The sequence below is a fragment of the Cyprinus carpio genome, chromosome A15, assembly GCF_018340385.1.
Source record: "Cyprinus carpio isolate SPL01 chromosome A15, ASM1834038v1, whole genome shotgun sequence".
Lineage (NCBI taxonomy): Eukaryota > Metazoa > Chordata > Actinopteri > Cypriniformes > Cyprinidae > Cyprinus > Cyprinus carpio.
The window spans coordinates 2,864,480-2,891,415 of record NC_056586.1 but is presented as its reverse complement, the minus strand read 5'-3'; the positions used below and the strand labels follow the sequence as shown (position 1 = coordinate 2,891,415).

The following is a 26,936-nucleotide window of genomic DNA, read 5'->3' as shown; positions in this document are numbered from 1 at the left end:
GTACCCAGCATGCATTGCAGCATGTTTTTTTTTTCCTAACCATTGTTGAGGTTCATATGCTGATTATTGATGTCTGTGTGTGAATAGTTAACACCATAGAAGAACAAGCTGTTTGAAAAATCCTTTATGTAACTGATTATGAAAGAAAACTGACTTCTTGAATGGCTTTCATTGTAATCAACTGAAATAACTATAGAACACTATTTAGTACGATTTTGAACTCTGAACAGCTCTATAATTGATGATTATATCATCAATATGCTGTATAACAACCAATTACCTGATCATATTTTCTCTGGGTTTTTTGAGTTATAACAAACAAGTTTCAAAACACATGGTTACAACATCCAAAAAAAAAATAATATAAGACAGAAATCAAGGGTCAGAGCCCAACTAAAGCAAACACTGATCTCTAAACATGGGTTACTTCAAATGAAACAATAAATCAACATCTAAACCTTAGTTAATTCTCAATAAGATCTTCTGTAGACGTCTGACAGAAATAAAGTCAGTCTGGTTATTAATAAGTGGAGCTGGTGATGCTGTTTGTTAACAGCAGCTGTTCATCACTAAAGCTCAATCAGCACTTAATTAATCACTTGATTACATAATTGCAAAGTTTTAAAACTTACATGGTTTAAGTAAAGGCAATCTGTTTACTCAAACGGTTTGAGTTACTGTGACTTGTCAGGTTTTACAGTGTAGCTGCATTGTCTTAGGATTTTCTTTTATTCTTACTTTTTTGTTGTTATTGTTGTGACATTTTACTGCCTTATTTTGTGATGTTCAAAAATCATATCAAAATGATCAGAATATTTTGTCACCATTGCTGAGATTCACATGCTGATTCTTCATGTCTATGAGTGCCAGAATTGAAGCCTTTTTGTGAACCATATTTATGAAAATGGTTTATAAAGGTTTCTCACATTGTCTTCTCATATCATAGAACTGTATTAATATCAAAATCATAAAACCACTACAGATGTAGTTAGAATGAAGTGATTTTATCATAAGTTCTTTGCCATCACATATATGCTTCACAAACACAATTGTAACAGCTAAAAAAAACTTACATTTAAAAAGTCAAGGGTCAAGAGGCAACTAAATCAAACACTATTCAACAAAACAGTAAGTTAAAAAAAAAAACAACAACAAAAAAATCTAAACTTTAATTCTCATTAAAGACCTTCTGATTTAGATACTCAGGATTTTACTGTGTGTGTTCAATTCAATTCAATTCAATTCAAGTTTATTTGTATAGCGCTTTTTACGATACAAATCATTACAAAGCAACTTTACAGAAAATTAAGTTTCTACAATATTTAGTAGTAGCTTATCAGTGATGACTGTCAGTTCATGTGCATATGGCAGAAAGAAATGTTCAGAAAAATCAATAAAAGACGTAAACAAACAGACGATTAACACTATTAACAGCAATTATGCAATCAAACTTATAGCAAAATGTGGTAGTTCTGTGTGTGTGAGAGAGAGAGAGAGTGTGAGAGTGAGTGCACGAGTGCATTGGTTTATGTGTGGTTGTGGATGATGTCTATGTTTAGCTATCAGAATATCACACACACAAAAAAAACACATCCTGTCCCACTCCCAGCTCTGTGCAGTCTGTCCAAATCCTGTATGCAGTGTTTTCTTTTGTATTATGCTCCTTCTGATGTGTCATTTCTGCTATGACAAACCACAAAGCACAGTGGGCGAGATGTTAAGATATAGCACTCATGCACATGCTCCTCAGACCCTTTCTGTTGAACTTCATTCAGCACCTGCTCTCTCCTCACAACAGTCAGATTATTTCAACCAAGGAGCTGCTTGAGGTATTTACTTTTCATAACTTTTCATGATACTTTTGAGGAATCATACTTTTCATAACAGAGTTTGATTAGCAAGTTTAGAAGTGTCTTACAGGCAAAGGGAATAATCTAATGTAAAAAAATAAAAAATAAAAATAAAAACATTTATATTGTTGAACGGATTGTTGTTGTTGTTGTTGTTGTTGTTTTTGGGGGGGGCAGTAATGAAAATTGAGTTGAAAATAGTCATTAAAACAAATGTATGATTTTTATGATTATTAAAAAGACTCACATAAGTAAAATGCTCAATGTTATTGGATCTCTTTAACAAACAGTGGCCTAGACTTTAAAATCTCTTTCATAAAATGTGGTTGAAGTAAATCGGTGAGTCTTTCAGTGACTGATGCTTGTTATTTAACTCTGATCAAATCCAGGCTTTTTATTCGATTATGTATGTAAAGAAGCTACTACATTTGTTCTAAGCTTTGCCTGAAGAACAGATCCACTGTTATTTTAAATACATCATTTATTTATTTAATTTTTATTTTTTTACAATAAGATGAGATGAAATAAGATTCTTAATATTTTAACTTCCTTTCAGTGGCACTTCAATAACTTCTTATACATCCATGTTTTTAACTTGTTTCGTAATATATTAACTTTATTGAACTGAACTGAACCAACATTGAACTGAATTGATCTGAATCATGACACTATTGTTTCTGTATATAGTTACTTTACAACAGAATTTGGATTTGCCAAGTTTGCATCATTGATTCTGTTACTTTCCGGTTTAAAACTGTGAAGAAATTAAATAAGTTATGCTGTATAAACTGCTCTAAAATAAATGTGAACATGAAAAGTAAACATGACAAGTGTAAATGTTGGTTTTTAGGTCAAACCACAAGAAGCTTCCAGTTACATAAAAAATGAACATCACAGTAACATGTGGAGATATTCACACCTCTGTGGGGTTTGTGTATGTTGTTTTTTCTGCTGTCTTCAATCATACACTCAATGTTGACTGTGAGCAGAGCTGGCATTTAGAGGTGAGTGTGTTTCTGTCCTCAAACTACACCATTATACACACACACACACACACACACACACACACACACACAAACACACACACACACACACACACACACACACACACACACACACACATGATATGGTTCTCATCTGTTTTATTTGATCAGGATGGAGTTATGATAGCAGATCCATCAGCTCCTCAAACACTGATTGATCCTGTTATTTCTGTCTCATCTGATCGTCTCGTCACGCCTCACTGTGTGAATCTGAAGCATGAGATCCGCTGTGATTCTGCTGGAGTAAATCAACTCAATCTCTCTCTCAACAATTCATGTTTAATTTAAATGTATTATTATAAATGCTGCTTTAATGCTTCTTTATTTCATTGCAGTCTCATTTCAGTCATGAGATCATGTTCAGAGGTGAGAGAAACTGTAAAACACATCAGTGTGTCCTGATTGAGATCAAACTCTGTATTGAATTGAATATTCTGTGCTTCAAGTGAATCATGATGACTGTGTTTTTCAGTGAGGAATGAAACTGCAGTGACTCCAAACTCGGGTGAGTTTCAGCTGAAAAACCTTTGATTATTCAGTGATAAAACACTGCAGATCTGATTCACACTCAATTCAGTTTCAGTCTCAGCACTGTCTCATATTTGTGATCATTGTGTTTGTAAAGATGATCTGAATGAAGTGACTCCAGATCTCCAACGGTTAGGTAAAACAGCTTTAAACCTCTTACTATTATTTATTTATCATTATAGATCAGCTGATTTGATGTTGTATCACTTGTATAGATCAGCTGTGGTGGCTTGTGGCTCTTTTCATCATCATTGTTCTGGCATTTCTCTGTTTCTTGCTGCGTAAAAGGATTTTCAGGTGAGACTGATCTCAGTTCAGTCAGTAAATCACACAATAGCTCTCAAAAGCTCAGTCTTCTTGAATCACATTTTCCTTCATTTCAGCACCAACTTTTAGACTGCTAGAACTGTAAAATAATATTCAGACTAGAATTGATAAGACTCTGGTGGAACGGTTTAATACTGTGTTATTTTGTTTACAGGTGTTTTCAGAAGGAAGCACCGAGCATCTGTCAGCGTGATGAAGAGAGGTGAGTATTTCTGTATCTCAAGCAAAGGCGGACAATCCAGGGGTCAGACAGTAAAAGTCCTGCCATATGTTTATTCCACCCATGAACTCAGCAGCTGATTTCAGCAGAGGAGGAACCAAGTCATTCCTTTCAAGTCACAAACAAGTCTCAAGTCAAATCCCAAGTCCTCAAAGAGTTAAAGTTAATTTGATAATTAAGTGACTGATTAAATGATAATTATGCATTAGTGATGAACACATGCTGTTATTGAGAATTACAGAGAAACAAATGTTGATGTTTTATTGGTTAAAATGATGCCACCATCATGGAGATCAGTGTTTGATTTAGTTGCGCTCTTCACCACAAAGTAACTTGCTTTTGGGTAATTGAAGTTTGCTATTGTAGGAAACTTTTGTGCATTGCTGAATTAAAAGCTTGAGGTTATAACTTAGCTTACACTTTCTGCTTTTAAATAGTTAATGCACATTAAGAAGGCTCTCACTTTGGTTTATTGATTGACATTCAGCTGTCACAGGATTGTGAAAAAGAAATTAAACAAATACCACTGTTGTGATTAAATATTGGGGGGAAAGAACTTTATCAGCTCAGGCTTTTAGACATGAACACTTATCATACGATCCTCAACAGTGATGACAATAATTTTTCATACTGCAGTGCATGATGGGAGTTTTTACTATGGTTTTACCAAGCATGCAATGCAGCATAAAACATTTTGTTGATTATCACCATTGTTGAGATTCATATGCTGGTTCTTGATGCCTGTGTGTGCCCAAATAGCACTGGAGTTCAAATATTTATATATATATAACATATGGTAGATTTCAAATTAATTTATTGTAACTATTAGAGCAACACTTTCCTTATATGCTGTAGTTTCATAGGGTGGATTACTCAAAATCTAAATATACAAAAATGAAAAAAAAAAAGTTATTTTGGATATAGTCAGACCAGCTATAAAAGCATAGCACTGCACAGCACTGATCTCTCTGCTTTCCAACAACACATACAGTGTTACAGAGAGAGATCTAACACAGGAGTCAAGGGTCAAGAGCACAACTAAATCAAACACTGATCTCCATGATGGTGGCATCATTTTAACCAATAAAACATACACATGTGATCCTCTGTAATTTCCAATAACAGCATGTGTTCATCATTAATGCACAATCATCATTTAATTAGTCACTTAATTATCAAATTAACTTTAACTCTTTGAGGACTTGGGATTTGACTTGAGACTCGTTTGTGACTTGAAAGGAATGACTTAGTTCCTCCTCTGCTGAAATCAGCTGCTGAGTTCATGGGTGGAATAAACATATGGCAGGACTTTTACTTTCTGACCCCTGGATTGTCCGCCTTTGATCTCAAGTGTCAGTTACATTCACAGATGGATGATGTTTAAACAAATCTTCATGAATCTTCATCTGCTGAAAGTGAATGTGTTTCTCTCAGAGATCCTGAATCTGGTGCCCAAATAAAGCTCAGATCTGAAGAATCTGTTCTGTTCACTGAATCCATCTGAATCTGAGCACTTGAATGGCTCTGTGTCAAGAAGATGATCTTCATCCCGAAGAACATGAATGAAACTCAGGGTCCCTCAGTCGAGGGAGTTTTGCTTCATTCTGAGCTTCTGGACTTGCATTTCCATTGCTGTGTCTCTTTTATTAATGCAGCTGAATCTGTTACATCCTGATGCTGTATTATGTGTATAAATGTGTTTGGGTATGGGTTAGAGTAAATAATTATTTTGTTTGTTGTTTTGGCTAAGACCCTCTCCTGAAGATTAATCGCTTCCACTTTCTTTAAAAACAAATAAACAATTTTTATTTGCTACAACAAGTGGTTGTCACATTTCTGGGGCATAGGGCCAAAGGGAATCCTCTACGTTTTCTCATTTTTTATTCATTTTTCGCCTGTTACTCCCTCTCCTAACCCTAGACTGGGAGAGGTTGTAACAACTGGGTGCTTTTTTTCTGAAATTGTTTGACTCTTTTCGACTGTGGCCTAGGGATAAAGGAGTTTGATTTTACTGCGTTTACTCTCTGCCATAAAATTGAAGCCTTTAATCATGGTAAGAAAAAAGATCTTATCGTGATAGCAGAGTTCTTCAATATTGACGTTCTAAAAGACATTACAAATCAGGGTGCTGATTTCATTCATCAACTAGCTCAGAGACACACCCTCCCCTCAACATTCATCACGTGAGCTGCAGCTCCTGGTTTCTGTCGTAGTGGAAGTGTTTTGTGCAGGCGAAGCCTTGTTTATTCTTTTGGCTGGCTCTACACCTGCTGACTGCCCACTCCTCCTTAAACTGACGAGGCTTTTATACTTGATGTGCTCGTCCGTTGTATAATTCTGTGAAACAACCTGAGGAAACTCAGTGTAACTGGTCTCCAAACCTTGTGAATAAATGCCTTTTTTCACATATACACTGAATAGGTTTTGGCTAATTTTGGAGGACACATGTGAAAATGTTTATGAGTACACTTCATAAACCCACATGGGTGAAATCCACACAAAAGAATTCAAAGAATCATGCAAAATGCAGTGAACTTGAGATTATGATTTGTGACATTAGAACACACCATATGAACATGATAACATAGACTATAACACTAAATTAAATAATGCTTTCTTATGTTTTTTTGTTTGTTTGTTTGTTTTATTTTAATTCATTAAACATGTTCTTTTAATTAATGTTTGTATTTAACATGGGCCATTACTTTGTTCATTATTTCTGATATTGCAGGCTCATTTTGTAAATGTAACATTTTAAATTTTAGACAAGTGCAGACCTGATGAAAAATTTGTCACATTTACAAAATCAGGTGATTGTGTTCACCCATCTATGCAACTGTATGTTTATGTAGAGACAAAATAATTAGGTTAATCACCGTCTGTCATCAACAATTTAATTTGTGAAGACACTAATGAATGGTTCACCACAAAGATATTAAGGTTTTGGTTTTATCACTTGTAAAAAAAAAAAAAAAAACTTTGAGCAAATAGTGTTAAATGCCATCTAAATGAATTCTAATTTTATTTTTTATTTTTTTTGTATAAGCAGTTGTACACATTGAAATGTGTGTTTGTTTATTTGTTTGTTTCTCAAAATAGGTCCACATAGATTTCAGCCTATAGGGATACCTGCACTGGATGGCCAATTTCACATTTATTTTGAGTATTATCAAAATAAAAAATAATGTATTTGTATTTAAATAAATTTTTCCACACAGTATTTTGTATTTTTATTTTAAATACATTTACATGTATTTATGCCAATCTCTGATAACCAGTTTAAGAAATTGGTAGATGCGGGTATTTTGCCTAATGAGTCTAAGAACAGTGATGAGGTTAAAGGCCCATTCACACCAAGAATGATAACTATTAAGGTAACGATATTAGCGTCCACATTAGCGAACGATATTGTCTGTTTATTCTAAGCGCACATGCGTCTGCATCTTTAAATTCTCGAGCTCATTACAGCAGGATTGATTCTGATTGGCTGTCAATGTTTTTATCGTTCATCAGAAAAAAATCATTCTGAAAAGTGATTCCAATGATATCGTTTTTCTGTGCCTTAATCGTTATAGTTGTGGTGTGAACTCTGCTATTTTTTAATACTGAGAATGATTTTTAGAACTATAGTCGTGGCCAAAAGTTTTGAGAATTACATAAATATTGGAAATTGGAAAAGTTGCTGCTTAAGTTTTTATAATAGCAATTTGCATATACTCCAGAATGTTATGAAGAGTGATCAGATGAATTGCATAGTCCTTCTTTGCCATGAAAATTAACTTCACGTTAATTGAAGGACCTGCTGAGATCATTTCAGTAATCATCTTGTTAACTCAGGTGAGAATGTTGACGAGCACAAGGCTAGAGATCATTATGTCAGACTGATTGGGTGAGAATGGCAGACTTGACATGTTAAACAGGAGGGTGATGCTTGAAATCATTGTTCTTCCATTGTTAACCGGCAAAGAAATGCGTGCAGCCATCATTGCGTTGCATAAAAATGGCTTCACAGGCAAGGATATTGTGGCTACTAAGATTGCACCTAAATCAACAATTTATAGGTTCATCAAGAACTTCAAGGAAAGAGGTTCAATTCTTGTAAAGAAGGCTTTCAGGGTGTCCAAGAAAGTCCAGCAAGCACCAGGATCATCTCCTAAAGAGGATTCAGCTGCGGGATCGGAGTGCCACCAGCGCAGAGCTTGCTCAGGAATGGCAGCAGGCAGGTGTGAGCGCATCTGCACACACAGTGAGGCAAAGACATTTGGAAGATGGCCTGGTGTCAAGAAGGGCAGCAAAGAAGCCACTTCTCTCCAAAAAAACATCAGGGACAGATTGATCTTCTGCAGAAAGTATAGTGAATGGACTGCTGAGGACTGGGGCAAAGTCATATTCTCCGATGAAAGCCCTTTCCGATTGTTTTGGGGCATCTGGAAAAAGGCTTGTCCGGAGAAGAAAAGGTGAGCGCTACCATCAGTCCTGTGTGATGCCAACAGTAAAGCATCCTGACACCATTCATGTGTGGGGTTGCTTCTCATCCAAGGGAATGGGCTCACTCACAATTCTGCCCAAAAACACAGCCATGAATAAAGAATGGTACCAAAACACCCGCCAACAGCAACTTCTTCAAGAACCCAACAACATGTTTTGGTGAAGAACAATGCATTTTCCAGCACGATGGATCATTGTGCCATAAGGCAAAAGTGATAACTAAGTGGCTCGGGGACCCGAATGTTGAAATTTTGGGTCCATGGCCTGGAAACTCCCCAGATCTTAATCCCATTGAGAACTTGTGGTCAATCCTCAAGAGGAGGCGGAGTGGACAAAACAAACACCCCACTATTCTGACAAACTCCAAGAAGTTATTATGAAAGAATGGGTTGCTATCAGTCAGGATTTGGCCCAGAAGTTGATTGAGAGCATGCCCAGTCGAATTGCAGAGGTCCTGAAAAACCTAGAAGGGCCAACACTGCAAATATTGACTCTTTGCATAAATGTCATGTAATTGTCGATAAAAGCCTTTGAAACGTATGAAGTGCTTGAAATTATATTTCAGTACATCACAGAAACAACTGAAACAAAGATCTAAAAGCAGTTTAGCAGCAAACTTTTTGAAAACTAATATTTATGTAATTCTCAAAACTTTTGGCCACGACTGTATATCTTTATCGTTATCTTTATCGTTATCGTCCTTGGTGTGAACGGGCCTTTAGGCTGAACCTGCAGTGGAAACTACATGCAAAGATGTGAATCTCAGCTCTGACGCTGCTGTGTCTCATTACAGTGCACATCTTTTAATATTTGTTCATCATCCATTACAATCAGTTCTATTTTTTAACACTGAACATGTAAGAACAATTACAAAGTGAGTTTTAAGTAAAGAAGACAAAACTTACTGTAGTTCCATGGACACAACATGAAATAGTGCATCATCCTTTGACATCTATCAGAATCAGCCTAAAACCTTTTCTAATTTTCCACTTGTTCCACTTCTCTTTCATTCTGAGTCAGCAGATCTCTCCGTTCTCTTCTTAGCAGACCCCACTTCAACGCCTGATTAACTCATGTCACTTCCCGTAGACAAACTTACTTCCTCCTGCAACCATTTTCGGTTCTCTTTCTTTGAATGACTGTGACCCTGAAATTTTATAGAGGTTACAATAGCAAGCATGGGACCGCATATTTCATAGTTGTAGCTCGGTTAGTACTATTGTTAGTACTAAGTTGTTGTATTGGAAGTACTATTTAAATTAATATAGTTTATTAAATAGTATTAGTCATAACCTCTGACAGCATGGGAAGGTAACTTTGGAAATGTAATAGGTTACAGATTACAAGTTACCCTATTTAAAATGTAATAAGTACTGCAACTATTTCAATTACTTTATTAAAGTAACTGATTACATTTGATTACTTTTTGATTACATTTCTAAATTTCTAACAAATGTTTATGACTGTAAATCACTTTGAAACATTTAAAGCAGGCAGGGTTAACCTTACAGTAGAACTCAACACTCATTACTGTCAGAATCTAAAAATCCTTCATCACTTGAATTAAGATGATAATAATAGAATTTTAAAGCACAGTCACCATAAATAAGTCTTTAGCACCACTTTTTACTTTGAGATCATTCTGAGGTTAAAAACAGATTTAAAATCATAAGAAATAGTTTAATAGCTATGATACTGTTTTTGAAATCAAATCTTTGAATAGCTATGACAGGAAACACAGACATCCAACAATTAAAAAAAAAAAAACAAAACAAAAAAAAAACATATACATAAACCCGAATAGGAAATAAAACTTATTGTATAAACATTTCTATTTGTGTCCTAAAGTCCTAAAACATTGATGTCTCATATTTTAGAGCAGACAGTGCAATTGGAGAAAAAAAATCAATTAAATCTGTCTGAGGGTGTGTGTGAAAATATTCAGATGTAACCCCCTTTGTAATCTTTAACATTTTCATAAGTAACTGTAATTCAATAACATTTTTTTCTCAGTAAATGTAACTTATTAGTTACATTCATTTTGTAATTAAATTACATAACCCCATTACATGTAACTAGTTACTCCCCAACACTGCCCTCTAACTAATCATTAGTCGGATGAATACCTTATTGCAATTAAATTACTTTGCACACTTGCTTATAATGTTTTAAAAAAATATCTAGACAAAGCAATGTATCTCATTCATGGAAAGTTTTCAGGGACGTATAATTAATTATTAAAAGGCATCAAAATCATTATAATATTTCATAGTGTGTTACATCAGTGCTCACTTTTATGTCCTTTCACTTCATATTTCTCTGTTTGAATTTTGATGTGTACTGAAAAATAAATTTCAACCCTTTTTCCCTTTCACACTCAGCCGCGGGATGGAAGAGAATGAGGAGAGTGAAGAATTGAGTGAAGTGGAAGAGAAAGATCATGACAAACCTGGAGAAAAAACCTACAAATTCATTTTTAAAGAAAAGAAGAGCCAAGAAATCTTTCACCTGCACTTCAGTGTGGAAAGAGTTCCTTGAGCAAACGCAATCTTGATGTTCACTTGAGAGTTCATTATGGAGAAAAAAACATTCACATGCGATCAGTATGCGAAGAGCTTCACACAAGAAACCACATCTTACAGGCCACATGAAGTCCACACTGGAGGAAAGACGTACACGTATGAGTTTCACACAATCATCGCATACCTTACTGTTCACATGAGGATACACACAAGAGAGAAGCTTTACGCATGTGATCAATGCAGCAAAATGTTTTCTGTGGGCTTCATACCGACGAAGAAACACCTGACAATTCATTCAAAAGAGAAGATAATTTACAGCAGCGCCATCTAGCGTAGAGGACAGAAACACAACCACTGAACACAAGCTCCATCCAGTGGCGAGGATGGGAAAACACACAGCAGCAGCACAAATTAACCACAAGAGCCTCCTGTAAAAACAGCTCTAGTGAAAGACAAGAAGAATTTCGTTTGTTTGCTTATTTATATACGTAGGCATGTATAATAAAAACTTATTCATCATTCACACTTCAGATTTTACTGCATGGTTATAATACACAAATACATGAGTACATTTTTACTGAATATTGCGAGCATGATTTTCTCTGGCACAAGCTGAAGACATCTCTAACATCTCAGCCGGAGGAGTCACCTGTTCCTGACTCCCTTCAGGAAGAATCGTTTCTTAAACTCCAATAAGGAAAATAGAACAACATTAGTTATTTTCATGTCACCAAGGCAAAAAATACACGAGTGAAATTAAACTCTGCGGGAGTACATGTGAGACAATCAAGAGTGTGAAAGTGTTTTAAAATATGGTGTAACATAACACTTGGAATTAAGAGTTTAAAGTTAAGAGATAATTAAGTGATTAATGGATGATGATGACCATTATGACCTTTTGCCTTTTTTTTTCTTTCTCCCCGGAGATTAGCCGATAGAGGACAGAGAACACAGACACTGAACACAAGCAGCCAGTCTAGCTGGCTTGAGATGGAAACACAGCCCACAGCCACAAAAGTAACACAAGAGCCTCCTGCCTAAAAAACAGCACTCTAGCATGAAGACAAGAGAATTTCGTTTGTTGACGCCTTATTCTATCTACGTAGGCATGTATATAAAAAGTATTCATCATTCACACCTTCCAGATTTTACGCGCTAGGCCGTTATAATACACAAATACATGAGATACACTTCTTTACTGAATCATTGCGAGCTATGATTTTCTCTGGCCCACAAGACCCTGCAAGACATCTCTAACATCTCAGACGGACAGGCATGTCATTCTGTTCCCCATGAACCCTTCAGAAAGATGAGCGCACTATCGTAAACTCCCCGTAAGCACAAGAAAATAAACACTATTTTCGTATTTATTTCTCAGTACACAGCAAAAAATCCAGAGTGCAAATAACCTGCGGGGAGCAATACATGTGCCGACCACACTCAAGAGTGTGCAAAGTGTTAAAATATGAGTGTTAAATTAACACTGAATCAGCAGTTTAAAAGTTAATTGATCATGATAATTCTAAGATGATTAAATTGAGCTGCGCTGATTAGACCATTATATATGAGAACTGATTCTTAACAGAGCCAGAATCAACAAGCGAAAATCACTATTTTAATGTCCCCCATTATAGTGGTCAGTGTTTGCTTATTTTAGATTGGGCCTCTAGACCCTTAATCTTTTAAAGTTAGATTTTGCCTTGTCTGTTGTACTTGCGAGTCTATAAAACAGACCGGGCAACCTAAAATATATGCCCGTTTCCTGAATCGCTGAGTTAAGCCTTTCATTGCTTGATATGAGGCGCAACTGATCCTGCAGACATAGGATTACCAGCATTTTAATAAATCTGTGGAATTTCTTAAAAAAGTTGTTTGTTCAAAAATCTTTCAAAAGAGTTCTTTCATTTAGACATGCAAACATCACAAGAATCCAACTGCTGAACCTCAACGACCGGTGACAATCAAAAAAGCATGTTGCTGGAGCATGTGTTGTGCATTCTGCGGTGCCCCTATCAAAATTCATCATAGGCCCACCCTCAGACCATGAATGCACACTGGTGTTTTTTTTTTTTTTGTTGTTTTTCCTTTTTTTTTTTTTTTTTTTTTTTTTTTTTTTTTTTTTTTTTTTTTTTTTTTTTTTTATTATTTTTTCTTTTTTTTTTTTTTTTTTTTTTTTTTTTTTTCCCTTTTCTTCTTTTCTTTTTTTTTTTTTTTTTTTGTTTTTTTTTTTTTCCGGCCCATGAATAAATGCGGTACATGAATATGCTCTTTAGTAGACGTCTTTAGGTGTTTAAGGCATTCAATAAGTTTGTGATTCAGGTCAATAAATTATTATGTAAAAACATAACTAATATCACATAAGCATGTTTGTATTTTGCCCTCGTCTCTCTATTCAAAACTCGAGTTATCACCCAGCCCAAACCAAATCTAATTTTAAAACGTTCAAGCCCGTCAAGAGCCCACACTAAAGCAAACACTGACCACTATAATGGCTGCCAACATAAAAAAATTAGATTTTTGTCTTGGTGGATTTGCTTGCGTAACATCCAGGGCTCTCGTCAATAATGGTTCAATCATACACTCAGCTAATCACTTAATTATCTCATTAACTTTAATCTCTGCCTTCAGATGATTAATTTACACACTACTATTTTAACAATTTCACTACTCTTGAGTGCTGGTCTCACATGTACTCCAGCCAGCAGTTGATTCACTACTGGATTTTTGCCTGTGTAGGCTCATGTCAGATGCTACATTTAAAACAGGTATGATATTGCCCAAACCTTTAAACGGGCTACACCTAGCTATCAGCAAGTTATGGGATAGCACAAGCTTTGGTTTTACTTTCTGAATTGTGTTTTTCATTGGAATGTAATAAGATTCAGGGGACTCGGAAAGCAGAACTTGTCTAGATTTTTTTTTTTGTCACAATCCTCTATTTACTCAATCAGCAGCGCTGGAAATTACACAAAATTATCCACCTTCCTCAGATCGGATCGACGGGAAGCAGTTTGACTCCACATGTCAACCTGAAGGAGTCAAACGAAACACTGCAACGTGTTTTGTGCTTTATTCCGAAAGGTGGAGAGCCAGGCATAGTAGTCTCAGAGAAAATTGCCCTGAAATCCGAATCACATCGAAAGATAAACTACCGCTTCACCAGTTATTATAAAAATAGGCTAACTCTAGGAATAGAGTGACCTTGTAGGGCAAGCTTGTTGTCAGTAGCTTTTTTGTATCATAATAAAACTCACTGGAGCTCTTCACAAAGCCTGCATTTTTTTCTGCAGAGTTATTTATTATTTTAGAAGCTTAGGGGAACACTGAACACAGAATAAGCCCAGGCTGCTTAAATGCTAATGCGTGTAAGTTAAATTGACGTTATATATATCAGCTTGAAATCGAATCTAATCATTATTAATATATTAGTTTTTATTGCAGATGTACATTACTCAATAGCCTTCATGGGGCAATTGTAGTCTTTCCTTAAACTTAGCAGCTGTTTTCGTTTTTTACTATTTTAGCTCGTTGCGTTGGGTTCAACTCTTTACACAGAACTTTTTTTTTTTTTTTTTTACACACAAAAAATATTTCACGAACCAAGTGGCCGCCTTTAAAGGGTTGTCTGCACTGTTATGCCTAGCGGTATATAGCATAACAAAAAACACATTATTATGTTGTTACAGTAACTTCTAGGAACATATGCCAGCATATAGTTTACTACCACCAGCATTTCCTGCCAATCAGCCATTTTCAAACCCCTGCAGATCAGAAGTTAAAGTGCTTGTACGACTTCATTAAACATTTTTCTACATAGCTGCCTTGTTGTGTTTGGAAAATATTATTGTTAAGTCAATCAACACAATAATTAACGTTATGTCATCAGCTAATTATTAAAACAGGGTGAAGTGTGCACCAAAGAGAGACGTCTCAAAGCAGCTTTGAATTTGCTTCTTCTTGCTAAATTGTACGCGATAAAGTAACATGTACCAAATTATGTCAATTATCCCGGCTCTTGCAAGAGATACAAAAAGGTGCGTGATGTCTCTTTCCACCAAGTGAAATGAAACAGTGAGAAAGCAAAGATAGAAATCGGATGTGTGTCCTTAATAATGGGTGGTTGTCTCTTAAAGTGACCGCAACCTAATTTACTAGCTGCTGTAATGTCAAGCCAAGAAATGAAAGAAAGAAGATCAACAGGGGCGTAGCCATCATTTCAGAAGTGTGAGAGGGACAGAAATGTTTTATTTATAATTATATTATACATGTAAGTGAGGATAGCAAGATAAAAGTACAACTGTGACATACCCAAAAATTCTTTCATATGGACTACCAGTAAAATGGATAAAAAAAAAAAATTGGGACCAACAATTATTCAGACACTTTGACTTGACCATGTTTTAGCTTACAGTGTCTTTTCTTTAATCGCTAATGTGACCTTTTTACATCACAGACAAGACTGAACAAAATTAAGCATTGCTTGGTAATTTGGCCAACAAAGTATTGACAGTTGTGTCAATATTGTTCAATACTAACAGTTGTCTGAATTTTTGTAGATGTTGTAATTAAATATCAGAACTCTGGTTCTTGTGCATATTTAATTACCATTTTTTCTAAACTATGCGCCAAATAAACTGTGATAATGTAAGAAATGTGGAAAGTGTCAAAATAAATTTTGGTATGACTGTATATTTAATTGTTATTAAAAAATGTGGGTGATTATTCGGTTTCTGTATATGGACATCTACAACCCGCACCTGAAAAAACTTAAACAATGTGTAAAATAGCACAAATAAAAGAATAGATATGAACATACAAATTCAAACAATTTTCCAAACCCAGGGCCCACTGACTGTACACAACCTGCACGAACGCCGGGCCTTGCAAACCCCAGCTATCTGGCCCTGGAAATTATTCTTCGTGTAGTTTTTTCATCCCCAGCTTCTGCATTTGGAATATATAGACATTTTTTTAAACTTTCAGTAGTGAATTTGGTCAGTTTTAGTATGCCCATGTTCCTGAACATTCTTTCAATCATTCAAAACACCTGCTGTGAACATGCACTGAAAGAAAGAGAAATAAAAACACAAACTACAATCTTTCTTCAGCCACAGGCATTAGCAGATGAACTGAAGATACAAGACATTAATGCAGTCTCTCAAGATCTGATTAAAACACTCCACAGACAGCATTACCAGCTTCAATATTATAACTACCCAGGGGGTGCATGCATTCCCAAAACCGATAGTATTCTGCTAACTAACTTAGCAACTTTGTTGGTATGCAATGCAATTTTCCCATGCCAAACCGACTAACGTTGTCGCAACTATGGTTTTGGGATGAACGCCACCCCAGATGCACATTTGACTTATTGTCTGTTAGTCTCCATCCCGTCTACAGAAGTTCTTAGTTGAGAATTAACAGAGGTTTAGATGTTGGCTCGTTGCTTGAAAAACTGTTTTGTTTTAAAGTCACCCATAATGGGGATCAGCATTAGCTTTAATTGTGCCTCTTGACCCTTGACTTTTATTAATTTGCTTCTTTGAAGGAACTGTAGGTCATCATATGCTCATCATACAAACCTCAATTGAAATTTAAAGGATTTGTTGTAAAGTGTGGAGAACCTAAAAATATCCTGGTTGGTACATTATAACCTTATCAGGCCTGCCGTTATTATTTCTGAATGTAATAAAATGTGACTTATACATGACTTATATATTGTTTTCCTCTCAAAAACGTCATTTTATTTTTTAGCGTGTTTTTAAAAAAACATGCAGCAAACCAAAAATAGGCGATTAATCGGTTAAAATGTGTTACTGTGAGTTAACAAATTTTAACATTATAGTATACTTAGCAAACAGAGTCGGGGCCTAATATGCTAGGCGTATGTTGTTAATATTTACACATTTTGTGTATGTTTTTTAACGCCAGTTTTTTTTATCCCATTGCATCTGAAATTTACTTTTAAGAAACAAAAAAACAAATCCAAAACACCCAGCAAAAGATCAAGGCAACAAGGCGGGAGGAACAAGACTGGGAAATGGGAGAAATGGGGAAAGGGGGAAGGGGGAAAGGGTGTGCCCTGGGAACATGGGGCAAAATGGGGAAGGATGGGGGAAATGGGCTTGTGCGTAAGGTAGCTAGGCTAAACAATACTCTCTGCATTCTGGAAGTGATCTGAGTGAGTGTTATATAGTGAATGCTGATGGGATTCAGCCTGTGTGCGTGTATGGTAATCAGTGCAACCTGGATGATGGGAACTGTAGTCCGGGTGAACCAATGAAGTGCAACAGTGGGTATGGTGCAAGAGTTCCCTGTAGAAAGCAGGTGACCTCTTGTGGTGAGTGAACGAAAGTTCATAGACCAGATTCATGACAAAACTATACAAGATACAAGTTCATTTAGGTTATTTAACATGCACTGTGACATTTTTCATGACGTTTCAACTCATAAACTCCTTGAGATTTTAAAGTCAGTTTAAAAGTATTGAGATTCAAGTTGAATCTAGCATAAAAAAGCTTTAAATTGCTTAAATTATTTCTATAAATTAAAGTTGACTAACTTAAAAATATGTTATCATGACTTTTCATCATATCATTTTTTACAGTGTGATAATGAGCTGTATTCGTTTTACATTTTGGTAAACAAGTACCCACTTTTTTTTTTTTAAAATCTATTATTCGCTCGCATATCCCTACAACTGAGGGGTTTTTTTTGAGGAAGGTGCCACTGTCAGGGGAGTCAAAAGATAATGACATTATCATTAGGGTTGCCAATAACTTCAGAAATGGAAAATAAGGGCCTAATTGGATTCTTTCTCTTTTATTCTTTAAGAAAATAGTGTTTATTCTTATAGAAAATAAGTGTTTATTCTTGTAGAAAATAAGGGACGATCCAAATATTTGTAATATACAATAATGTAGGTCTATATCTGCCTGCAGTTAAAAAGTTATCAGAAATAATCATATTTGTTTTGCTTCACCCATTTATGTACAATTATTAAAAAAAAAAGAAAAAAAATTTGTCATACAAAAATGCTATCGGTCTGAGTAAATTTTACCATTATAGAATTGACTTTACAAGGGTAATTTAGGAGGTGAAAATGCTGTGAAATTACAAATGGCATGGAATTTAAAGCATAACAACTGAAGGTCTATGAAATGTTAATCAATAAAGCATTTTTTTTAAACAATGGCACTTAAAGTTTTAAACTAAAATATTATTTCAACCATATAGCCTTGCTTCTGGTGTTTGGATTTGTACTTCAATATAATGAGGTCCAAGTTTAAGAATTGCCTACACTATTTCTACACTAACTCTCTATTTAACAGCATTAACTTACAATGAAATAGGAACCCCTTCAGAAACACCCAATTATTTCCAGCCGTGCTCACTGTGAAGCGGGAGCAGCTGGCAGAGGATTCGCCCAACTGATTTTGTAAAATCGGAACGTGGTGAACCTGGTGTGCAGTTAGCATGAGTCACGCTCGCTGTGAAGCGGGAGTAGCTGGCAGAGGATTCCGCTTGGTCTTAAAGCCCTCCTCAAATGCCTAAATATCACAAATAACAATGATTTTCGCAAAAAGAATGATTAATTATCAATTGAGAATCTTGTTATTATTATGGTCTGGTGAAAATAATAATATGGGCTGCGACAAAATAATAAATAAAAAGAGTACGGCTGCTATGAGTGCAGGCAGCAAATTTTCAACCCAGTAACATGACAACACACCATTCCTTGCAGCCAAAAAACAGACCGAATTCAGTTCAGCTGGAGGGTGTTGGGGTTTGGGGGTAGTTCTGTATAGCTTGTGGGGGTTGAAATAAAGGTGTTATTCTCTTGCTCTTTATATGGACAGTGTCTTATGAGGCTTTCAAACTTGCAGAGCAGGGTTTAGGCAAAGCAGGGCAAATGCCTTGTTTGGTTTGGTTTTTGTCATTTTTGCAACTGCAAACATTACAATATAATGAGTTTTTTTTCTCAGGACAGATGAGGCGCTTTGAGAGAGAGAGATAAAGAAACTGACAAAGAAAACCATATCTGCCAAAGAGACAAAAACATTTATTCTTAACGCATTTGTTTAACTTTAACAGATATGTCTAGAGGGTATTTAATAGGTCTGCCCCCCACGTAAGATTTTTCTAGTTACTAGTAGCCTAGTCATTCATTTAAGTCATTATTCAACTAATCACACATTTATATTAAATTAACACAGTCTAATCAATAATGAGCCTTAATATATTCTGCGCTCAAGCACACGCATTAAGTTTGCCACAAAAAGCACAGGCAGAAGTAGCCTAATAATTGTGAAAAAAGGAGACATTTTAATTATTTATTAATAAACAAATGTTTTCCTTGTCGGCTGCAAGATGAAATTCACAGTGCTGACTCTCATCCCCACAGGATGCACATAATCAGGGAGTATTTGCTTTTGTTTTGAATTGGCTTGTTTAAAATTAGACATTTCAAGTTTTCTGTAGATTTCTCATGTATGTGAGGCACCCTAAATTTAAGTTATTTCATTATCAGGAAAAAATTCAAGTGATCGAGAGGGCGCCTCCCTGTCTTGTATGCGTGTTAATAATTTTCGCACAAACACTTGAATATGAAAAATAGTAGAGCACATTTCTTTTCGGTTACAATATGGGATCCGTAATCTTCACAAGTTTACAACTGAGACAGATGCAGTTATAACCTGTAAATTGAAGGCTATTTGACGTTTTAACATGATCTAATGGCTGATGTCTCTCAAAATCGTTGATCATTAGTTGTTCTTGATCAAGATTAAATGGATGCATGTCTCTTATAAGCTTGTTTTAATAAATCTCTTTTGCATTAAATAATAAAGATATAAAGCAGGTAAAGTTAAATATTATTGTACAAATAATTATAAAATGCTATAGACTGCGAATAAGATGCAAGTTTCACATTTTGCATGTGCATTACAAAGTAAATAATTAATCACATGCAATTATCCAAAATTATAACAAACAAGATTTGTAATGAAGATAAAATATGTAGACACATAAGAATAAATGTTGTGCGTCGCACTCAGCATCATGCTCGCCACGCAAATCTTGCACTCTGATGTTTTAAGGAATATGATACACAACTGCATTTAAATGCGGCTGCATTTAAAATTGTATGAAAGCAAGTAAAGAAGGCTCCCTTTAAAATCACTTAAGTTGTCAAATAATGAAGCTCTTTTTTACATTGTGTGCATTTTGTTGATTATAATGAGAGAACTGGAGTTTAAATGTGATGACGTTTTATTAATCCGTCCATTCTTTAGAGTTTCAAGGATTTAGCTAAATCGTGCAGGTTTAATTTATTAGTTTGTTGTTTTTAATTAGGCCTAAATAATGGGAGCGAGATTATACAGTGCCTGAAGCTTTACTAAAATAAAGGAAATAATTTATAAAACACACAACAATTTCTTAATCAGTGTACAGACAGATATCTTTTCCCAAGAACTTATCTGTCAAAATAAAGGACAGGAAACAAATAACAAAGTAGTGCGTGACAAAAATCCATGCTGTTTTATTAAAGGAATTTTAAAATATAAATTAAAAATGTATTTGTGACAAATATAGGCCATATATGTAAGAATATTGACATTTTGCATATAAATCCATGTAGCCTAGCTCACTAAAATAGGCTACCACTTTTAATGCTCCGTTGCAAAGTAAACCACCATTTCAGAATCAGAATCAGAATCAGAAAGAGCTTTATTGCCAAGTATGCTTACGCATACAAGGAATTTGTTTTAGTGACATAAGATTCCAGTACACAGAGACAACAACAACAAAAAACAAAAAACGAATTGCAAATAAATAAATTGTATGAACAGTTGTGCTATAGATGACAATGGATTAGAATAGATTAAGATGCAGAAATGTTCTAGGATGGAGGGGTAACAAATAAATATAAGAATATTGCACATTTTTGCATAAGTGGGGAACATTTAACGGTTCATGAGGTAGATTGCCTGGGGGAAGAAACTGTTCTTGTGCCTGAAACTCCTATTATATGCATCCATAAAGATCTTCCCAGACCTCAACCCCACTCAAAAAGGGGGTAACTTGGATGAGAGGGATCCAGAGTGATTTTCTGAGCCCTTTTCCCCACTCTGGATGTATACAGTTCTTGAAGGATGGGCAGGGGAGCACCAATAATTCTTTCAGCAGTCCGAACCGTTCTCTGTAGTCTTCTGATGTCTGATTTTGTAGCTGAACCAAACCAGACAGTTATTGAAGTACACAGGACAGACTCAATGACGGCTGAGTAGAACTGTTTCAGCATCTCCTGTGGCAGGTTAAACTTCCTCAGCCGGGCGAAGGAAGTACAACCTTTGTTGGGCCTTTTTAACAATTGTCCCACTTCAGGTCCTGAGAGATGGTGGTTCCCAGGAATCTGAATGACTCCACTGCAGCCACAGTGCTGTTCATGATGGTGAGTGGGGGGAGTGCAGGGGGTCTTCTCCTGAAGTCCACAATCATCTCCACTGTTTTGAGAGTGTTCAGCTCCAGATTGTTAAGACTGCAACAGACAGCCAGCTGCTCAACCTCTTGTCTGTAAGCAGACTCGTCACCATCCTGGATGAGGCCGATGACTGTAATGTCGTCTGCAAACTTTAGGAGCTTGACGGATGGGTCTTTGGAGGTGCAATCATTGGTGTAGAGGGAGAAGAGCAGTGGGGAGAGAACACATCCCTGAGGGGCACCAGTGTTGGTGGGGCAGCTGTTTGACATTAATTTCCCCAGTCTCACTAGCTGTTGTCTATCTGTCAGAAAGCTGGTGATCCACTGACAGAGCTAGGAACAGAGAGCTGGGTCAGTTTGGTCTGGAGGGCTGTTGGGATGATGGTGTTGAAAGCCAAACTAAAGTCCACAAACAGGATCCTCACATAAGTCCCTGTTTTGTCCAGATGTTGCATGATGAAGTGCAATCCCAAGTTGATTGCATCATCCACAAACCCCTTAACGCTGTAAGCAAACTGCAGGGGGTCCAGTAAGGGTCCAGTGATGTCCTTCAGATAAGCCAGAACCAGTTTTTCAAATGACTTCATGACGACAGACGTTAGAGCCACAGGTCTGTAGTTGTTAAGTCCTGTAATCTTGGGTTTCTTGGGAACGTGGATGATGGTGGAGCGTTTGAAGCAGGACGGCACTTCACACAACTCCAGAGATCTGTTGAAGATCTGTAAGAAGATGGGGGCCAGTTGGTCAGCACACAGGTTCTCAGACAGGCTGGTTTTAACACCATCTGGGCCTGGTGCTTTTCTTCTTTTGTTCTTCCTGAAGACCTGGCGCACATCATCCTCACTGATTTGAAGAGCAGGAGGGGGGAAGAGGGGTATTGATGGAGGTGTTAACGGTTGTGTAGAGAGATGATCAGAATGGATGTGGGGTGTTTCAAATCTACAATAAAACTCATTCAGGTCGTTAGCAAGTCGTTGATTAGCCTCAGTGCAGGGGGATGGCGTCTTGTAGTTGGTAATGGCTCTCAGTCCTTTCCATACTGAAGTTGAGTCGTTGGAAGTAAACTGGTCTTCCAGCTTTTTAGAGTAGGTCCTTTTAGCCGCTCTAATCTCTCTTCTTTAGGATAATATAACTCTTAATTCATATTATATAAAATAATACTGCACACCTATTAAATGTTTCAAATCTAAAATATGGTGTAATACTAAGAGAAAATATAAGCACCAGCTCATAGGCTTGACATTTATCCTGCTTGAATTCGTTCTAAGAAACGAACATAACTTCATAAGTACAAAACTTTCATCTGTGAATATTCAATATTTTAACTACAGTGTTTTTCTTTCATTTTCCCTGACTGCAGCAGCCGTCAAAATGTAACACATCGGTGAGGCAAAGCTGATGGCTATTTGAGAAAATGTGCTTTGATGCGCTTGTTTGATAACTTGTTGTTAAAGCGCTACTTAGTGGTCAAAAGCTGCAAATGCACTTTGCAGACGCGGGCAAAAAGCTCATTTTGGTTGGCCACCTACTGTAACTTAACAAGTTACAGCAAGTCACACTACCTACAAAAAAAGAAAAAAAAAAAAACTTGTTCTGTCATCAGGAACGTTTCTCTATCTGTGTTCATACAGTGAAATGGCAGAAGCCAGCATCAAATGGGCTGAGGATCAGTTCATGTGTTCAGTGTGTCTGGATCTACTGAAGGATCCAGTGACGATTCCCTGTGGACACAGTTACTGTAAGGGATGCATCTCAGGTTGCTGGGACGAGGAGGATTGGAAGGGAATCTACAGCTGTCCTCAGTGCAGACAGACCTTCACAACAAGACCTGTTTTAGGAAAGAATGTGGTGTTTGCTGAAATGGTGGAGAAACTGAAGAAAAACGAGAACTCCAAGCTGCTCCTTCCCCTGTTCCTACACTTCATCATCACACTGGATCTGTGAATGTAAAGTGTGATTCCTGCACTTTAATTAAACGGAAAGCAGTGAGAAATCGTGTCTGGAGTGTCAAAGCTCTTACTGTCAAAATCACCTCAAGCAGCATGATAATCTTTTCAGAGGTAAAGGACACAATCTTATGGATGCCACTGGACGACTGCAGGAGATGATGTGCCCTCAACATGATAAAATGCTGGAAGTTTACTGCCGTACTGATCACCGGTGTATCTGTGTGCTGTGTTTGGTGGATAAACACAAAAATTCATGACACTGTATCAACTACGGCAGCGAGGACAGAGAAACAGGTAAGGTACTGCTCTTTACTGGAACTAATGAGAGATAGTTAATGTTGTTTCTCTCTTCGTTTGTTATGTGATTTTTCTCTTTAAATCACAGAAACTGATGTGATTAATTGCATTTTGACATAAAACTGTTATTTTTAAATGGTAATAATGTTTCACAATACTGTTTTTAAAGAGCTTAAGAGACTTTGTTTGAAACACAGTAAAAAAACATTACAGACCCCCCCACTTTTGAATGGTAGTGTTGATTTATTTATTATTTTTATTGTTGATTTAATCAGTTTTTGTTCTCTGCAGAGACATTTGGAGGGGAAACAGAGACAATTCAAGAAAATAATCCAGCAGAAAGAGAAAGTTCTTCAGGAGCTGAGAGAGAGTGTGATATCTCATAAGGTGAGTTTGGAGGAGAAGATAAGTTTGAGTCTCAGTTTGAACTCTCCTCCAGTGCTGGAGCTCTTATACTCCAACTGAAGCCACTGTGTGATGATTGTAATGTGTGTCCTATTACAGTGTTTTGCACAGACAGCAGCAGAGGACAGTGAGAGGATCTTTACTGAAATCATCCGGTCCATTCAGAAACGTCGCTCTGAAGTGAAGCAGCTGATCAGAGTTCAGGAAAGAACTGCAGTGAGTCGAGCTGAAGCACGAGCAGAGGAACTGGAGCAGGAGATCAATGATCTGAAGAGGAGAGACACTGAGCTGAAGCAGTTTTCAGAAGCACAGGATCATGTTCATTTCCTTCAGGTAACAGAGATCTTTTTAAATGCAGGACGGGAAAGAGAGCAAGCTTCTGTAATAACAGAGAGTTTGTGTCTGTAGAGTTGGCCTCCTGTCTCTTTCTCTGAGTCTACAGACAGCTTCACTGTCAATTCTCATCTCTCTTTTGACAACATTGTTGAGTCTGTCTCTCGACTCAGAGACAAACTGCTGCAGTTCTGCACAGAGACTATAGAAAACATATCTAGAACAGGTAAACATTGATTTATTCTCAGAAAATGAGTTCAGTGCCATTTGTTAAATATATAAACAGCCGAATGTTTCATTTCTCTTGACATGAGAATTTAAATGCATGTGTTTTGATGTCCGTAATAGATCTTAAAGTGAAAGCCCGTCCAGGTCATTGGCACTCCTGAATATCAGACCAGAGAAGAGTTTCTACAGTGTGAGTTCTAAAAATCCAGTCTAGTGTTAACTGTTTTATACTAAATTTCATTGTTTTACACTAAATTAATGGAATGATTTTTAGACTGAAATTTTTACTGTGTTTTAAATAATCATGTGCACATCTGTGACACACATCACAATGAAAATCTACTTAATGCTTTGAGGTTTCATTGATGATTTTATTATTTAAAGAGACAGACATTTAGACCCTTTTAAAACAGATCCTGTTAAAATGTTAATTTAATCATGGAAGGTCATGAATAATTACGCAGTTTTCTCCATCAGGTTCGGGTCTGTTGACTGTGGATGCAAACTCATTGTTTTACGGGCTCCATCTGTCTGAAGGAAAACACAGTGATAACTGTCACTGACACACATCAGTGTTATCCTGATCATCCAGACAGATTTGATTCTTGGACCGAGGCATTGTGTAGAGAGAGTGTGAATGGACAGTGTTACTGGGAGGTGGAGTGGAGCGGTGATGGGATGTCAGGAGTGGATATAGCAGTGACATATAAGAGCATCAAGAGGAAGGGAGGTGGACCTGAATGTGCAGCCGGACGTAATGACAAATCCTGGAGTTTGTACTGCGCTCCCACTTTCTGCTCATTCTGGCACAATAACACTGAGACTGTACTTCCTGTAACCCAGGTGTCCAGTAGAATAGGAGTGTTTGTGGATCACAGTGCAGGGATTTTGTCCTTCTATAGCGTGTCTGACACAATGAGCCTCATCCACAGAGTCCAGACCACATTCACTCAGCCGCTCTATGCTGTGTTTGGATTTGATAGACAGACAGTGGTGAAACTGTGCCATCTGACCAATTAAATCATCAAATATAGAAACTTTACAGATTTGTATTTCAATCATGTTGTCTTGTAGTCTTTTTGATTAAATGTACCTCTAGTTTGATTCTCAGAAGTACAGTAAAGTATTTTAATGTATTTGTTTCAGATTTTTGGATTTATTTACTTTACATGGATTAGGTCACATGTAGTTCATGTTTAATAGACTACCAAACATAACACTTAAGTACATTCCTAGTTAGTACAACTAATTAAATGCCCAATGTGGTGATTGATTAATCTGATTTAATGACATATCAACTTGGATCAATTTTGTGTTAAATGAGACATAAATAGACATAAACTGTTTTGAGCTGGGGGCCACACTTCTGTCTGTGGGGGCTTTGATGTTGATGAAATTTCATTTTGTGGTCTTGTTGAAGACACAGCTGCCCTTTTATTTTGTGATTGTAGTGTAACCAATAAATTTTAGGTTGATTTAAGTTTTTATATTTTTAACCCTATTAATATGACCCACAGTTTTAGCCTTAAAAGATGTTATTTTTTTATTACGGAAACCCAAAATCATTATCTCTCGTCCATCATGCTAATAAATAACACACACAAAATTTTCCACCCACAATCAAATTGAATTTAACTGTCTTGTTACATCCCTCAGGCTTATAAATAACACACAACTTTTTTTTCGTCCCTCAGGCATACAAAATAACAAAAAACAACAATAAAAAATGCAATTTTTGATGCATTATGATTATATGAATAGTATGATTATTCAATGATCTTTAACCTTGTCATTGTGCTTTTTTTCTGTGTATATAATCTAATGATGTATAACCCATTATATTTGTTTTGTGTTTGTTTTTTTGTCATTATGATTGTTCATTGTTAAAGATACAACCATCTTTTCCTGATCTTTTATGCTATTTATAAAAAAGAGATAAGAGCTGCAGGTGCACTAACACCTCACAGCATCAGTAACTCCACAGCCCTACCTAGTACGGTTTTCCTCAGTGTTTGCAATGTTTGTAATATCTGCACAAAAGAGACGTCGGGCAGCTGTTGGAAGATCTCGCCTTTGGAGAAGACTGTTGACTTTACACTCAAAAAATGAATTAAATGAAAATGAAATGAAAAAATGAATATTACTGCTTAAAAAAGAAGATTACTCCAGAAGGCATTACAAGCTTACCCCAACACTACAATAAGAATGATAAATGCTGACCAATAATTAATTATACTTGTTGTGTCATATGCCATAGCTATGTA

General features: G+C 36.4%; 1 pseudogene; it reads left to right on the top strand.

The window, feature by feature from the left end:
- The first annotated feature begins 23,088 nt into the window (after positions 1 to 23,088).
- Positions 23,089 to 26,223, top strand: LOC109083749 (annotated as a pseudogene).
- Positions 26,224 to 26,936: the final 713 nt, after the last annotated feature.